This window comes from Silurus meridionalis, chromosome 21 (genome assembly GCF_014805685.1).
Source record: "Silurus meridionalis isolate SWU-2019-XX chromosome 21, ASM1480568v1, whole genome shotgun sequence".
Lineage (NCBI taxonomy): Eukaryota > Metazoa > Chordata > Actinopteri > Siluriformes > Siluridae > Silurus > Silurus meridionalis.
This window is the reverse complement of record NC_060904.1, coordinates 8,280,286-8,297,323: the sequence shown is the minus strand read 5'-3', so window position 1 is coordinate 8,297,323 and position 17,038 is coordinate 8,280,286. Positions and strand designations below refer to the sequence as shown.

General features: G+C 37.8%; 1 protein-coding gene across 1 annotated transcript in view; it reads right to left on the bottom strand.

Moving 5' to 3' along the window:
• tmem108 (transmembrane protein 108) overlaps nucleotides 1-11,824 on the bottom strand; it is a 72,494-nt gene extending 60,670 nt beyond the window's left edge. The window contains exons 1-2 of the mRNA XM_046834064.1: nucleotides 11,502-11,824; nucleotides 10,961-11,041 (exon numbers count right to left, since the gene is read on the bottom strand). The gene's annotated coding sequence lies outside the window, so the exon portion shown is untranslated. The remainder of the gene's footprint in view (nucleotides 1-10,960; nucleotides 11,042-11,501) is intronic.
• Nucleotides 11,825-17,038: the final 5,214 nt, after the last annotated feature.

The following is a 17,038-nucleotide window of genomic DNA, read 5'->3' as shown; positions in this document are numbered from 1 at the left end:
ATTATTAGGCAAATGAGTATTTTGACCACATCATCCTCGTTATGCATGTTGTCTTACTCCAAGCTGTATAGGCTGGAAAGCCTACTACCAATTAAGCATATTAGGTGATGTGCATCTCTGTAATGAGAAGGGGTGTGGTCTAATGACATCAACACCCTATATCAGGTGTGCATAATTATTAGGCAACTTCCTTTCCTTTGGCAAAATGGGTCAAAAGAAGGACTTGACAGGCTCAGAAAAGTCAAAAATAGTGAGATATATTGCAGAGGGATGCAGCAGTCTTAAAATAGCCAAGCTTCTGAAGCGTGATCATCGAACAATCAAGCGTTTCATTCAAAATAGTCGGCAGGGTCGCAAGAAGCGTGTGGAAAAACCAAGGCGCAAAATAACTGCCCGTGAACTGAGAAAAGTCAAGCGTGCAGCTGCCAAGATGCCACTTGCCACCAGTTTGGCCATATTTCAGAGCTGCAACATCACTGAGTGCCCAAAAGCACAAGGTGTGCAATACTCAGAGACATGGCCAAGGTAAGAAAGGCAGAAAGTCGACCACCACTGAACAAGACACACAAGCTGAAACGTCAAGACTGGGCCAAGAAATATCTCAAGACTGATTTTCTAAGGTTTTATGGACTGATGAAATGAGAGTGAGTCTTGATGGGCCAGATGGATGGGCCCGTGGCTGGATTGGTAAAGGGCAGAGAGCTCCAGTCCGACTCAGACGCCAGCAAGGTGGAGGTGGAGTACTGGTTTGGGCTGGTATCATCAAAGATGAGCTTGTGGGGCCTTTTCGGGTTGAGGATGGAGTCAAGCTGAACTCCCAGTCCTACTGCCAGTTTCTGGAAGACACCTTCTTCAAGCAGTGGTACAGGAAGAAGTCTGCATCCTTCAAGAAAAACATGATTTTCATGCAGGACAATGCTCCATCACACACGCCCAAGTACTCCACAGCGTGGCTGGCAAGAAAGGGTATAAAGAAGAAAATCTAATGATATGGCCTCCTTGTTCACCTGATCTGAACCCCATTGAGAACCTGTGGTCCATCATCAAATGTGCGATTTACAAGGAGGAAAACAGTACACCTCTCTGAACAGTGTCTGGGAGGCTGTGGTTGCTGCTGCACGCAATGTTGATGGTGAACAGATCAAAACACTGACAGAATCCATGGATGGCAGGCTTTTGAGTGTCCTTGCAAAGAAAGGTGGCTATATTGGTCACTGATTTGTTTTGTTTGGTTTTGAATGTCAGAAATGTATATTTGTGAATGTTGAGATGTTATATTGGTTTCACTGGTAAAAATAAATAATTGAAATGGGTATGAATTTGTTTTTGTTGTTGCCTAATAATTATGCACAGTAATAGTCACCTGCACACACAGATATCCCCTAAAATAGCTAAAACTAAAAACTACTTCCAAAAATATTCAGCTTTGATATTAATGAGTTTTTTGTGTTCATTGAGAACATGGTTGTTGTTCAAATTAAATCCTCAAATAAAATTAATCCTCAAAAATACAACTTGCCTAATAATTCTGCACTCCCTGTAGTAACATGCTGACTGATGGTCACCTAGGCCTTTGCTGCCAATGGACACTGATGGATCTCTGCGTTCCTCTGTGCGTTCCTCTGTGTTCAAAATATTGATATTTTTTATAATTACAGTTGAAAAAAAAAAGGTCTTTGATCATAAAGAATAATTATAGAATAAAATAATTACGTAGATATTAAAAGTTTGTTTTTTGTATGTGTACAAGTTAAAGTATTCCACATACATTGATAAAGCAAATACATTGATTATTTTCTTATAGTGAAACCTGTATATTAGGTACTATTTTAACATTTAGTTCTCAAAGTTGATGTGTTGGAAAATAAAAAAATGGGCAAGAATATAAAACTGCATGTCTGCGCCAAATAGTCATGGCTGGACAACTGGGTCAGATCATCTCCAAAATGGTGGTATGTGCTGCGCATACAAGCCTGATCCAAGGAGGCCTCACCTCGCAACTTACAGGACTTAAAGTATCTTCTGCTAATGCTTTGTTGCCAGATACCACAGCACAAGAGATTTTTAGAGTCTGTACCTTGACAGGTTTAATCTACTATGCTATTGTATCCATACACAATATTAGGCACATGGTTTTAATGTTATGGGTAATTGGTATATTTGGTGTCATTTGATAAAATTAATAAACTTTTGACAATAGAATGTTGACAGCTTCCTTTCACAAATATGCTAAGGGAAAAAAATGTTGAAAACATATTATTTTAATCACAACCACTGCAGAATCCAGACAGCAACTAAGCTCTCTGAAACCCTAGGGAAGTCTTTTTATTTTCATGCATCAAACATTTCCTCAACCTTTCAGTGCATTCATGGTAATGGGATTGGCACAGGCCAATCAACTGCAAACTACTTTGTCACTCACACTGGTTTTTGCTGCTTTATTCATTATCTTCTGCAGCTATTTCGGCTCTGTGGACATTAATTTGCCAGCTGATGCCTCTTTCCAAGTTATTCAATATTAATGTCTTCTCAGATGACCAGACAGCTCTACTCTATCCTCAGAGCTCAGATAAAAAGGCAGAAACAGACACAGTGGAAAAAATACAAGGGTGCTATTTTAATAAACAGGAGAATGGGTTCAAGGGTTTCATCAAATCTCTTAATTCTACAGCACATCTCACAAATATTCACATTTTAAATTATCACTCAGCAATTGAGTGAAAAGAATCCATCCCTACTTAGGGATCTTATATGCCATATTACATGCATAATCAAACCAAGACATTCAATGTCAAAATACATTGATAATATATTAGGTTTGGTAAAATGTGTGTTTTCAATGCTAATAAATACTTACTGATAGTAGATAAGATGTATTACAAATATTAAAGCAGCATGGTTATTCTTTACTTACTGGGAATAATAATAGTAATACTACTACTAATAATAATTTAAAAAATGCAGAGCAGACTTGTATTTCTTCTGTAGCTTTTTTATCAACAGGAAATATCTGTCTGGAGATTGTCCCCCATTAGGCATTAAAGAAGAGGTCATACATATGTCAGGTATGTTGAAGAAAATCAGTATTTGACATATTCTTGTTTGATTGAAGGCCGATCTATTATTTGAGCATTATGTTTTGGCCTTAAACTCAAAAGGAACAACACTACTCTCTCTAAAAATAGTCAATCTCAGCAGCTATTAAATGATCTAAAGAAATAGAAAGTGGAAGGGCAACGATGTGAGAGCGATTTTTTTATAAAATCAAATAAAAAAGAGACATACAATGGCCAGATTATGGCAAGTTGTATAGTTACATGATTAAATCAATCAGACTGATTATAAAGGATTTGTTCATGATTACTACCCAGATGACCGAAAATCTTCAGAGGCAACCAGCCCTTGGGAATTAGTACCTCAGTGGATAAGCTAATAGACTTCAAACCCCCAGATCTCCCAAGCTGTCACTGCTGTGCTCTAAAGTGAGGCCCTTAACCCTCAACTGCTCAGTTGTATAAAAGAGATAATTGTTAATCATTCCGGATAAGTGCATCTGCCAAATGCTATGTATGTGTGGACAATTTTGCTGGTTCGGAACATATTCTCAAGTATATTCCATACGTAAAACTGTTTGTTTATCTTTCACATAAGTAAGTAAATGGAGAATATTTTTAAATATAAAGCCATGATTCATACTGTCTGATAATGTATCTTAGATTACTTTTAAATTCAGGCAATCTACTTACTTTCCCAGCAAAAGTTAACATACAAAAGGCCTGCAATACCACCAACCCAGTGACAAGCAACAGTGCAGTTCATCTTGGTGCAGTGAAATGTGAACAGACTGGTAGAAAAGATTTCTCCGGGGCCATACTACATTTGACTACCTTCAGGATACTATAGTCAGAGTCAGATGGGCATATTATAGAATGATTTTGGGAAGGCGTAACTCAGTGGTTACAGACTGAGTTTAACATCCCGACCTGCCACCGATGGGCCCTTGAGCATGGCCCTAATGTGAGAGCACCTGTAAAATGTAAGTTATGCAAACTTCAGCACTTATTTAAAAACAGTGATGTGAAATGTTCAGCCTTTCATTTAGAAATAATTCAAATTTAGATTTAATTATTTTAAATCTATTAAGACCGCCATATTTAATCAAATGTATCTTTTATATTTCATACTACATATTCAAAAAAGTCTCACTCAATTCGAAAGTGGATTTCTGAACCAAACAGAAGCAGAACCATTTTCATTTAGCAGCTGAAACAAACAGAGCTCTGAAGAGTTCTGAAATAACCAGATCATAACCAGATAATCAATCAATCAATCAGTCTGTCTGTCTGTCTGTCTGTCTGTCTGTCTGTCTGTCTGTCTGTCTGTCTGTCTGTCTATCTATCTATCTATCTATCTATCTATCTATCTATCTATCTATCTATCTAGTATTTGCTGTTATTTTCATAATCCACCCCAAAGTAGAAATATATGTTATTATTATTTATTCATTAATTTTTATTATTATTTTATTTATTCATAAAACAGGAGATATTCAGTTTTTTAATTGCTTAGTTTCATCAACATTAGTTCCATTATCATTTATGTCTTAAAGTAAATACGACAACTACAGCTGTCCTCTTACTGAGAAACTGGAAAGCACACACTGCTCTGTCCTTGAGACTTGTCATGTGTTTGGTACAAAGCATTGACATCCGAAACTCCTTCCATAAATGTTAAATAAGCCTTTTCCTTCCAGAAAACATCAATGCGTCAAAGCATCTACCGTATATATTTTTCCTTGTTAAAACAAACACATATTGTGTTCATCTGTTAGTAACACCTAAGATTATGTGGAGCATCCACTATACAAGCTTCTATATAAAAACTTCAATATTTGAGAACAACAGTAATGTAGCAATTACGTTAGAGCTGCAATTATAAAAAAATAAATCAAATTAAACATATAACTAAATAAAACACTTCACCTCACTGCGGTTGGTAATTTTCCTTGAAGAGTATGACCCAACATGTTTAATTTTAAGTCAAGTGACTTTATTGTCATTGTTGCAACCAAATACTGCTGGGACAGTACACAGTAGAAGTAAACAACGTTCCTCCAAGAGCAAGGTGCTACTTACAGTTTTTCTCAGCTGCTTTCAAGCATTTCTCGAATCATCCTTAATATTTGCAATTTGTACAAACAGTACAATACATTGGATTTCTTGCAAAAGCCTGTACTTTTCTCAAAAGCATTAGTTCATCTCTCAAAAGTAAGTATTTGTGTCAACATATTATTCCCATCAGAATGAAAAGTCGCTTTGTCATTGTTCACAAACAAGATCGTCAAACGTTTAGTCATGTTGTCGGTATGACGGCGCACAGTTTCAGTATTTCTTGATATAAACTACGGTTTGGATTACAGTGAATAAAAATGCACAAAATTTGAATTTTCTTTTCTTTGACATCTATGAATTTCAACAACACAAACTTATTCATTTGATTGCATATTTAATTTATATTGATTGCAAGAGACCATACAGGATTCATACTTTCATACTTTTGTAAAAGAAATTCAGCTAATTGCCAATTAAAGGTTCACAAGATTCACCTTTGACCTGTTTTAAAGAACTACTTGATTATTGGTTGATCTGATGCCGTTCACTCTCCTTCATTAGTGACATTCAAGTTTCATCTGCACAATTCATCAGTTCAAGTCACATTTAAATAAAAAAAAAAAAAAAAAAAGTTTAATAGAAATGGAACAGATGATGACAACTGGTTTAACCATTTTGCATTCAATGACTTATGCAATGTACTGATTCTGAGCTGTTTTGGGGGTTAAGACTATTTAAGTAAAACCAGTATAATATATTTTAATCAACATGACATAAACAACTGATCAATTAATGTACCAAAGCATTCGCAATTTGATCAAAGCAACAAGAAATGTTCTTATGATGTGCACGTGACTAAATGACGTGGAGGTTGAACAAGTAGTTTTTTTATTTCTGATCTGAGAAACGCTCCAAAGCAACTGAGAAAAACTGTAAAACAACACAGTGTTTCAAAGGACAACACAGATATAGCAGACCTACACACGGGACTACATAAAGTACATACCTGCATAAATATAGCTTCAAAATGAAGACCAAACCTTTTTAGGTTTTCTGACTACAGTGCAATGTTCCATTATTCTTTTTTTTTAGAGCATTCACTTATTTTTAAATCTCTGTGGGAATAGTGGAAATGAATACTGATTAAAACAATGAAAAAAACAATAAAAGTAAACGAGTAAGATCAAGTTGAAGTCCTGACAATACGCTGTTAATAATTCTAGAGTAGGATCACAGGATCAGGCTTTTCCTTGTTCTCTGTTATTTATTAAAAGGAATGTATACCTGGATTCTTACAATATTACCTTCTGCATACAAGCCCTAAGGATATTTCTCTATTACTGTAATATTATAAGCACTCAATATTTTATGCAAATGAAATAAAATTTGAGACTTTGTTTTTAATTTCGGATTATGGAACACCTGGAAACCAGCCGAAAGCCACTCTGGCGATACGGTAGAAACGACTAATAATGTACCTCTTTTAAAGCAATGACTACATTAAAATTTCACGGCAATCAGCAAAGATAACAAACAAATATTTCGTGATGAGTCACATTTTCTCTCAGAGGTATTGCCATGGAAACAAGACAATCTCGCTCATGACATCCAGTTTCTAGTTGCAGAATTCACTTTTCACATCACAAGCTGCTTCTGTGGTGACTCCTGGATCAATGTCCATGGCGTCTTATTAGCAGTCAGCTAATTTTATGGCTATCCTGGAACGTTGAACAAGCCAGAATGCATAAGAATTAAAAAAATAAAAATAAAATAAATGTAAAAAACTAAGCTAGATCCCTGTGAGCATTGTTCTGATGAATCACATGACCTCAGTTTCAGTGAGAGAGGGTAGGTGAAGGGGCAAGAAAGGAATCACCCCCTCGTCCATAGTCTACCTCATCCCTTAATCCAGCCTCACTCTCTAATCCTATTAGTTTTATTTCAGAGACCCATAGAGCATTAAACTGTGAATATTCTTTGATTACAAACCCTCATTTAAGAAACAGAAGTTTCCATTCATTTGGCCAATGATTTTGTTGGATAGTTTCTTTTTTATACCCCTGGCATTGTTGCCTGTTTTCAAGTTTATTATTATTATTAATAATAATAATAATAATAATAATAATATGCAATCAAAGTACGAGGCGGAGCCTAAACAAACTTGCGGTCTGCCACTTAATACGTTTTTGAGGGAACTCAGTTTTTAGCTATGTTTCACATGCAAAAAGGACTGAACCGAAAGCCCTGTACTGAAAGATTTTGGTATGAATGAATATATATATATATATATATAAAGGGTCATCTTGTTCATAAGAATTTCCCTCACTATTTTACTAATAATACTCTGTATGACTGTGTACTATGTTTTTGATGTCAGTGTCTCATCATGTGCATTCTTTCAATAACACTTTATTGTTGATGCCGCTTAAATCTCTGATAATCCGTTCGTTTGCCAGTAGAATTTACATCTAAAGGTGCTATCAACAAGGATTTTACAGTCTTAAAGCTGCAATTAAACTCTATCTGAAAATCATTTTTATTTATGCATACTGTTTCTAGATGGGCTTCTCACAGGCTTTTCTAAACTCAATGCATGCATTCAATAAAAATACATCAATGATTCAACAACCACCTGTTAGACTTTGTCATTTAGAACAAATATCCTAATAAAGCACTGTTACTGTCATTTCATCAGAAAGTTCCCAGGCCTGTAAAGACATAATAGCACACCCAAATAATTTGGATTCTCCAAAAAAAATATCAATCCCATTCTTTTTAATGTGTTGTGGACTGATTGGCGTATGTGTGAATCATCATACAGGAAACTAGTAATGGGATTGAAGGGGCTACCGCCAAGGAATTTCAGGAATCTCCCATGTACACACTTCATGCTCCATAAGTCTGCTCCTTCCCTCCTCCTGCTTCCCCCTTTCCCCCACTCCCTTGTTATCTTCCCTAATCCATCTTTTTTTTTATCCCACTCTAATAGCAGTAATGAAACACAGCATCAAATTGATGTTTATATGCCTTTTTTTCTGTGGTGAGCAACAAGACCTCATTTCACTACTATCATCCTTTAGGACACCTGCTGTATAAAAACCAGTTATAATTCTTGAAAAAGTACAAATACGTGTCAGATGTTCCAGGGTGTCAAATACAGTTGGAATGTGGATTTCGGGTTATAAATTTGTAGACGTTGCCCCACTTAGTGGCTTCATTAGTTCTGCTGAATGGTGGGAATTTCCCAGGCATTTACACCAAGCTGCCCGTTTATAAAGAATGAGTGTTTATAAAGAAAGAGGATTCCTCAGGGGTTCTGCTTGGAGCTTTTCCTAGAAGAGAGTACAGATCTTACAGATTTTAAGAATCAGTGTGTATATTTACATTATGTCTTAAAACTCTGCCAGTCTCTGACATTTTATTGTGGATTGGTGTAAAATTGCTGAAGTTACCCAGCGTTACTAATACTAGAACATGGCTATCCATTACTAAACATTAAAGCCTGAATAACTTGCCTTAGAGGTAACAGAAAGCAGTTAATTTTGTAGAGCATAGCATTTGCAGCAGGAAAACGAGGGAAAAAAAATCAGGCTGCTGCTTCTTCCGGTCTACTAGCTAAGGATGTAGTGGTGCTATCCAGTCTAGTTGAGACATTGACCTCTTTGGACACCTGAGTGATACCAAAATGGGTCAAAGGCTTTGACACAGAACAGATGATGAGCTGTGTCTGGTCTCTATGACAGTGACGTTCTCCACATTTGCTTAAGCGTCGGACGATAAACCTGCCACCACCCTATTCATTATCACTGCTTGAGAAAGAAATGTGGAGTGGGTGTCACTTAAACATTTATAAGGTATGCGTTTCAGGTTACCTTAAAAAAAAACACCTAGCTAAAGTGACAGTAAAGCTGTCCTGAAGAACACTTCGAATTGGATGAATACCTGTAATGACTATTGAGAACATACAGAGCTCTTATAGGAAGGAAATTCAACACATTGTGAATGGAATTTTAATTTTAAGTAATACTTTTATTTATTTGTATTAGTGGCAGCTCAATGGTTAAGGCTCTGGGTTACTGATCGGGCCCCAGTTTCTCCAAGCTGCCACTCTTGAGCCCTTGAGCAAGCCCTGTAACCCTCTGTGCTAAAAAGGTGCTGTATCATGGCTGACTCTGTGTTCTTAACCCAGCTTCCCAACATTGCTAGGATAGGCAATTAACGAATTTCACTGTGCTGTGATGTACATGTGACAAGCGAAAAGCCCCTTTAACCTTAAATTAGCTTTCGATGTAAATAAAGGTTTTTGAACGCTAGAATGCTAAATGACAACTGCATTTCAAATTGTACAAAAAAAACTACTTGTCTTGCTTTGGTATGGTATTTAGACAAGTACATTCCAGACAATACAGCAATTAACCTGTCCCATCTAAATACACTGTATGAGCTATTTCAGAAGAATCCTGATGTCCTCTTAATGTGATCAACACCCGTTTTCCATCTTGTCCTTGTGAAAAGGTCATGCCGCCATTTGTCCTTGATGAATCCAATGCCCTCCTCCACTTCTCAAACAGATTTCACATGCTTTTAAGCCTGACACTGACACTGAACAAGTTGTCAGCTACATATGTCATTGGCTTGCCACTTGACCCCAACCCCCAACCCTCTCCTAAATGCCTATTGGATAAACCAGCAGGCGATTGTTCTGTAGAACAAAGCGGGTGTTTGGGGGTGTTCACTTAAGGGCTTTGCATAACATTCCTGATTACAATGGACTCTGAAAACCCAAGACTTTTAATTACCCAGTGCTCTTAAACATTTACTGGTTTGCCAGATGATTATGAGGACAAACTCTGCTCACCAGTCAAGAATGCTTTTATGAAAGAGTGCTTCACTGCAGGCATCACAATTTAAGAGTCACTCCAGTGTTTGGAACTGTATCGCTATGAACCACAGGCAAATTGGCTTAAACTGTCAGTATCCGGTCGTAATTAGCAAAAACAAAAAATGTAATGTGCTATTTAAATGGCACAGATTTCGGTCCACCGAATCCAGTCTGTCAAATTGTAAGACAAACGATCACCAGGCAAAAGTCAATATGAACACAGGTAAACTATGCAGGGTGTCCAACTGTCAGCTGCTTAAATGTCCACATACTAGCACACCTAATCCTCGTAATCTATAATAACGACTTAAGAGGAATGTCAGCTTGATTAGCCAAGATATCTTCGCCATCCGCTGTTTAATAGAATAGCTAAAAAGTTATTAATAACAAGTAAACCATAGCATGTTTAAGCCTTATGTGACACAATGTGCCCCAAAACCATTAAAGCCTTGTTTAAACCACTGATGCAAACTGCATAAAAAAACATCAAATTGGACATTTTCCCAAAAAGACACAGTACAAATGCAAATGTCTGTGTGATGTACCATATTTCTTGTCCATATTTATAGATTACGGTATGTAAAGTATTACGCACAAGAGTATGCAAAAAAATCACAGTGGTGTATCGAAATGCAATTTCAATAAAACAGCAATTCCAATAAAATAAAATAGACATCCCCATGGTTTCACTCTACAGAGCTGGCTGTGTTAGAAAGAAAGCAGAGGAATCACCACTGGCTGTAGACATGGGAATCCCTGCACTGAAGTACGACACAGTGAGACATGGGAAAGCCTGGGAGAGAACAGTGCAGTAAAGCCACAGGTTCTCCTACAGTGGAATTTTCCAGTCTGGACATCGACATAAAGTCAGCAAAACAATTCTGGAGGGAATCCTTAAAAGCAAGCGTTCATAATCCTAGCAAAATGTAATGGACAGGAGGAAACTCGAATGGATCGCTTTCCTTACCTTATACTAAGAGGTGGAAATGGATCAGAGACGCGGGGAGCGTGGCATGACGCGGGTCCGATGTGGATCCTGTTCTTAGTCCTGTGAGAAGGAGAGGAGAAAAGTTGGAGAAAAAGCTTGAGTGCGCCTCCTTCGTCAGTGTTGCGTCAAGAGCCTACAACGCAACATGTGCGTGTGCGCGCGCGCGCGTGTGTGTGTATGAGAAAGAGATGGATGGATGGATCTATGCATGGTTGGATGGATGCCTGGATGGATGCAAGAATGGATGCATGGGTGGATTTTCTAACATGACAGCACTGAATGCTTGTTAAATGCATTCCTTCCAATGGATCGATTGAATGAATCTGACGCCAGGCAGTAGCGCATCACCGAGCATCGTCTCCCTGCGCTGCTGCAAAACCATAAAACCCATTTAACCCCCAACGATTTTCCGTTATCAGCGATCCACTGCTGCCGTTCTGCCCGCCGTCAAGTCGCGACACAACGCGACAGGACTGCGTTTCCCCATCGTGATCGACAGAAATGATCTCTCTGGGCTTACCTCCGTGACCGGAGCTTTGCGGTACGGCGGAGTCTCGAAGCGCCGCCGCCGCCGCCGTGGACGTTACCGTTCACCCAGTCCGGTCGCGCGCACCGGAGTCCTCGCGCTTCACACGAGCGCGCGCAGCCGCCGCTCAATCAACATCGCTTTTTTCCACCGGAGACGGTATTTGATCATTCTCAGTAACATACGAGAGACCCAGAGAGTGCGTTTCTGTCTCCCACCTTAATCCCGAAAAGCTGCTCGATGAGTAAATCGGTGGTGTCGGTCACTCCGGTGGCGCTGAGAGCATGTTCACGGTGCACGGGCTTGGAATTCTAATGAGCACCTATCTGCTGCAGCAGCATTTCTTTTTTTTTTTTTTTTTTTGCATGGGGTCCCTGACTCAGATTAAAACCTCAGTCTATTAGCATGAATTGTCCTGTTAGGCCAGTAAATACACAACAGTTCCCCAAGCACTTAAAAGCATACCAGAAACTCCAAAACAGTTTAATTTCTATAGTGTTTTTAATAATGTACGTTGTCTCAAAGCAGCTTAGATGAATAGATTCCAAAATATGAATTAATATGTTAGTGCCTATAATTGTATCCCTTAAATCCCCAAAAATGAGCAAACCATGGCAACTGTGGGAAGAAAAAACTCCCTGAGATAGTACCAGGATGAAACCCTGAGAAGAACCAGACTCAGAAGAGAACCCATCCTCATCTGGGTAACACTGAATCTTCATTCATCATTCAGTCATGCAGTCCCATCATTGTTGAGATGTGCTGTTTATTGAAGGACACTTAAATGCAGAACTGTTTATGTCCTCCTAATCCACTGTAGCAGAATGTTCCTATCTATTCATCCTCATACTTCCTTAGTAGCTTAGTAACTTCATGGCTCTTTAGTGTGTTTGTGTGGAACCATCCTCAGCTGCAAAGAGTGGTCTCCAATTGAAGATAACTCCATCCAAAGGAAGGCAGTCAAGATGAATCAGGCGGATCCGAAAAGAAGAAAGGAACAGGATCACTGATCACTGTGTTTTTTCTTGTATGTTTTGTGAGACAGTGCTATTTGGCACAATAAACAAGTTTCTCCTCTATTCTAACGTTCTGTTATTTTGGGGTTTTTTTTGTAGAGAAAACTGCTTTAGTTGATTTCCTAATTTCAATATTTGTAGTGCAATAGCTACAGTATAGATTTTCAACTTTAACACCATCCTGCTTGCAAATTAGATAGCTTTCTGAATTCCATCTTTAGATATTTCTCTTATTAAATGATCTGTATATAGTTAGAGATACGTAAACCCTTATGGAAATTAATCAATATAGAATCCGTAATCAATTGATTTTCAATGTTGTTTGGTCATTCTTTCTGTTAATTTCATTCTTTATGCATCTTTAGATTTAGATTTTCTGCCGGTTAGTGGTTCAAATGTCACTTTCGAATTTTAGTATTATATATATATATATATATATATATATATATATATATATATATATATATATATATATATATATATATATATAAATATATATATAAAATATTTATATGACTGCTCTTCCATTTATAAAATAATTAATCATTTGACATAGACACCATTATTAATTCCCACATGGTTCCTTGGAAAGCTGGGAAAAAAGAGAATTAAAAAAAGAAAAATCCCACATTTTGGCACATCATGAAATGAAAAGTAAAAAATACAACAAAAAAGACCAGGAACTGTTAAGAAGCAGGAATCCTGTATCAGACACCAATTCCACTACCAAAACTACAGCAACTGCTCTTCTTAGCTCCCAGATATACTTATGAATAAAAGAAGTGTCATCTATATTAGGTCTATAGATCTAACTCACTTCCCTCTCAATTAATTCCATTTGAAACAACACTTCATTGTTAATCAATATTACTACTGCTGTGGACTGAAATAAAAGAGGATTATAATGTTTGTTCTGTCCACTGGCATCCGAATTGAAGGTGGTTTGTATCAATTAAGTGCAATGTTATATTTTCTAAAAGATATTATGCGGAAAATCTTTTACTCATTTAATTAACAACATTCATATTTTAGTTAATATAGCTACAATATAACTGTGTATTCAGTCAGGCACTTTATAGGGTCTATAGGATCATCCTGTGATGATAAGAAAAGCATAATTTGTCCTTATGAGGCTGAATTTGACTGGATTTCTTTAAAGGGAAAATCCTAGGAATCAGATGTACTTTTTAGTAGACGTTTTATCCGGAGATCACATCAATCTTTCAGAGCCAAAAAACAAAGAAAACCAAATAAACTAACTAAACATACTAACTAGATTTTTAGTTTAGAGTTTGATTCATTTGAGTTTAGAACCTGTATTTCGTTTTTTAAGCAGAGACGTGCATGTGTGGGGAATTCACTACTAGGGAAGGACAAGATCATGCATGAGTAGAACAACTATGACCATCCAGACTTGTATTGAAAAGATCATATTCAATGTTTTAATGATTTAGAAGCTATGAAGAAGTTATTTGTCACATATACTGTACAGAGTCTAGTGGTTAGGATGCTGCGCTCTCACCGCTGCGGCCCGGGTTCAATCCCCAGTCAGGGAACCGACCCCAGCCACTCTTATTGCGGGTCCCAAGCCTGGATAAATGGGGAGGGTTGCATTAGGAAGGGCATCCTATGTGCCAAATCAAACATGCGGATGATCCGCTGTGGTGACCCCTAATGGGAGAAGCTGAAAGAAAGTATACTGTACAGAGTGAAATTTTGTTCTTCTCATGGATGGATTAGTGCATATCTGCCTAAATGCATACTACCTCTTCATTCCTCAGCAGACCAAACCTATGGACCAGGATCAATAGGGTACTTATACCAGTACACGTTCAAGCTATTCATTGGTTCTTATTCAAGAAAGGAGAAATTTCCCCCTAGAGGAACAATGAGAAACACAGAGTACAGTGAACATCACCCAGAAATTTTGGAGAACTCTGGTATACCTTTAATGTGTATATGGGAACATGCCTTGCGTACAAGAGACTGTGTACTAGTGCACACAATCTCTAGTATATATAAGTACTAGTTTGTGAATACCTGATCAATCAAACCCATTTTGAAGATCAAATTCCAGATATCTACCAACGTCCAGTCTTCTGGGAAGATGTTTCACAAGATTTTTGAACATATGTTGTGTGATTTTGACCATTCAGCCACTATAGCATTAGTGAGATGAAGCCTGACACGCAGTTGGCATTCTAGTTCATCCTAAAGGTGTTGATCTGAGGGCTTTGCGCAGGTGTTCTGTAACCTCTATAATCCATGGATGTAGCTTGAGACAATGGGACTTAATCATGCTGGAAAATGTTAGAGCCTCCTAATTCCAGTACTGTATGGAAAGACATCCTAGACAATTGTGTGCTTAAACTTTGTAGGAACAGTTTGGGGAAAACCCACATGTGTAAGATGGAAAGGTGTATACGTACTTTTGGCGATACTGTTTATGTAGGTTAACGACATAGATTATTGGTCAATGTGTATTGCCTGTGTTTGGGACCAGAGTTCAAACACGTCACGTTGTGGCGGAACTCAGCATTACTGCCAAAGAAATTGGCTTTGCAGCCAATCCATGTATCTGCCCTTGTGCCCGAGCCAGCCCTGTGCAGAGTGAGAGATTTCAAGTGTTCTGTGGAAAAACGCCAGCTGGCAGGTCAATGACACAGCTGTATGTGTGCTTGAGGGTGCACCATAAGGACTCTGCTGTTTAAAGACAGGGTAGCTTATTGAATAAAGAAAGTGGTCACGCAAACAGATTAAGTCACAAAGTGCCATCTTTCAATAATTTTTATTTAAGGTGACCTATGGCTACATTTTAGGTGGCAATAAGAGGATTGTCTCCTTCTGGCTCATTTCTATGAAACAGCAATTTGAGGCTTGAGCTTGTGGAAATTATTATCTGAGGTTGAAGTAAAGGCAAAAAAAAGGTATAGCAGGTTTTGTAATGGTTCCCATTTTATTATGAGATCATCTGCCTGGGAGTAAAATAAACAAGATATTTGAAATGTTAGATCAGAATTGTAGCTTTCATTTCTGTATTAAACAACTTAGAACCTTTATTTGTACTCGCTCATTTTTTCAAATGATGAAAAACTTTAGAACATGTGAGTAACACGTTTCCCATTTTCCTTGTGTGCCCTGTTCGATTTGTTTATACAAGTAATAGCTGAATATCTACTCTTGGTCTAAGCCCTGAGCATCACTTGGAAGTTTGTATTTGCTGTTAAGTATGCACCAACATACCACGTTAAAGAATAAAATTCGGGCCAAACTTTCTCCCTACCAATTCCCTATATAGCAAAGTTAAAGGAAAATACAATGGAACTCCTTTTATGTTTAGGGCACTGAGTTTAATCTTCATTGGGCAAGGCATTTTATTTTTCTTATTTATACAAGCCCATTTTAGCCTTGTGTAAGTCTACAATCTTGTCCCTGACGTCCTTTGACAGCTCTTTGGTCTTGCCCATGGTGGTGGAGAGGTTTGAATGGAAAAGTTTGATTCTGTGACTGGTGTCTTTTATACACATAATGAGTTCATATTATGAGTTCTTTCTTAAAGGGACACGACTAATTTGGGTGTGTGGGAGTCAGAATTCTTGCTGGTTGTAGAGGATGAAATACTTATTTTACTGGATCAAATACAAAGTAATTTATATATAATATTAATTTAAAATCTTTTGTGTTTTTTTTTTTTTTTAGATTTATTTATTTCTTTGTTAAAATAAACTTAATTTCTTTGTAAGGGGGTAATTTTACAAAATCATCAGGGTATCAAACTACTATTTCCCCCACTGTGTGTGTGTGTGGTGTGGTGTGTGTGTGTGTGTGTGTGTGTGTGTGTGTGTGTGTGTGTGTGTGTGTGTGTGTGTGTGTATGTATGTATACATATATTTATTTATGATAAAAACGTCAGCGCACTTCAGTAAGTGGCACTGCATAAGGGCATCCGAGAAATGACATAAATGCAAATGTAACGCAGTGTTTCTCGGGCTGCCATCAGATTCCACCATGATGATGTGTCACATATTAAAATGCATCAGCTGCCAGACCTGACATTGGAAAGCACAGAAAAACTGGAGGTGGCAGAGTTGAAGATGCTCGATTTTCATTAGGAGTGAAAAGGATGGACAGGGTTAGAAATGAGTTTGTTAGCTGCTCAGGTAGAATGTTTTGGAGACAAGAGGCTAGATTGAGAGGGTCTGATCAGGTGCAGAGGAGGGACATGGGGTATATATCAGTAGAAGGATGCTGAGGTTGGAGCCGCCAGGCAGGAGAAGGTTTATGGATATGGTGAAGGAAGACATGCAGGTGGTTGATTATATAGAGTATAAACATATATATAGTATAAAGAGGTGATCTCCTGTGGCGACTAACAGGAGCAGCCGAAAGAAGAACCACCATTAAACCACCATACACTGCTGAGGTCAAACCAGCATACACATTATTACCTTGACTGAATACAAATAAAATCCACCACAAGACAGCCAACAGGGCATGCTGCATCCCAGCACACTG